The following is a 1749-nucleotide window of genomic DNA, read 5'->3' as shown; positions in this document are numbered from 1 at the left end:
TATTTTCATATGCATATGAAAGTTGGGCAATGAATAAGGAATACTACAGAAGAATTGATGCAATTGAGTTATGGTATTCATGAAGGCTGTTAAATGTACTACTGAAAATGAACTCTGGTAGCATAGTGGTTATGAATCGGGCTGCTAATTTCAAGGTCAGCAGTTTGAAACTGCCATCTGTTCCATGGAAAAAAGTTGAAGTTTTTTGCTCCTATAGAGACTTACAGCCTCAGAAATCCTAAACAGGATTACTATGAGTTGGAACCGACTCCATGGCACATATCCATCATATGGACCCACCACTCATAAGTCAGTTTGTCATATAGTGGGGGCTTGTGTGTTGCTATGGTTTTGGAAGCTAAACAATGGGTATTTTAAATATCAGCAGGGTTACCCAAAGTGGACAGGTTTAGCTGAGCTTCCAGATGAAGACAAACTAGGAAGAGCAACTTCCAAATATTTAGCCATTAAAAACCTTATGAATAGCAGTGGAACACTGTCAGCACCAGATTATTGAATTTTGAATTATAATGAGGTGCACCATAATACTGTCAGATGTAATGCCAGAAGATGAGCTCCTCACGTTGGAAAGCACTCAAGTTATGCCTGGGGAAGAGCTGCCTCCTTAAAATAGAGTTGACCGTAGTGATGCAAATGGAGTAAAGCCTTTGGGACCATCATTTGTGGATGAGCACAACTCAAAATGAAGAAAAACAGCTATAAACATCCATTGGAACATGGAATGTATGAAGTATGAACATAGGAAAATTGGGAATTGTGTAAAATGAAATGGAACACATAAACACTGATATCCTAGGCATCAGTGAGCTGAAATGGACTGGTATTGGCCATTTTGACTCTGACAGTCACCTGGTTAACTATGCGGGAATGGCAAATTAAAGAGAACTGGAGTCACATTCATCATCAAATAGAACATATTAAGATCAGGCATAAAGTACACCACTGTCTATGATAGGATAGTATCCATATGTTTACAAGGAAGACCAATTATTACCATTATTATTCTAGTTTATGCACCAAATGCTAAAGCCAGTGATGATGAAATTGAAAGATTCTACAACATTGAGAAGTATGAGTATTCTGAAACACTTAATTGTGCTCATGAGGAATCTGTACCTGGACCAAGAGGCAGTTGTTCAAGCAGAACATGGGAACACTGAATGGTTTAAAATTAAGAAAGGTGTGAAACAAGGTTGTATTCTTTCACCATACTTATTCAACCTGTATGAGAAAATAATCTGAGAAGCTGGGTTCTATGAAGAAAAATGTGGCATCAGGATTGGAGGAAGACTCATTAAAAATCTGCAATATGCAGATGATACAACCTTGCTTTAAGAAAGTGAAGAGGGAGAACAAACAAGATGGCGGATCGGGTGGACGTATAGCAGAGAGCTCCGCCAACAACAACACAGAATATCCAACCAAGCAGGCTCAGGGGCTGGTCCCAGAACTCTGAACCACATATAAAGGAATACCTAGAAGGTTGAAAGGCTCACAGCTGGGGAATTTGTGGCAGAAGCAAGAAATCTATTGCTTGCTAGTCCGGGACGCTCGGCTGCTCCAGGAGCCGCCATCTTGGGTGAGACCACGTGTGGGAAAGATCGGAGCGGCCACAGATGACTGGCAGAACCGCTGAGATAAAGGTGTGGACATTCTTCTCTTTTGGTAGCTGTTCATTGGTCCCTTGCTGTCTGCGCACCTCCATTCTGGTGACTATAGGGGTTTCTG

This window comes from Chrysochloris asiatica, unplaced genomic scaffold (genome assembly GCF_000296735.1).
Source record: "Chrysochloris asiatica unplaced genomic scaffold, ChrAsi1.0 scaffold00147, whole genome shotgun sequence".
Taxonomy (NCBI): Eukaryota; Metazoa; Chordata; class Mammalia; order Afrosoricida; family Chrysochloridae; genus Chrysochloris; species Chrysochloris asiatica.
This window is presented reverse-complemented; position numbering follows the sequence as displayed.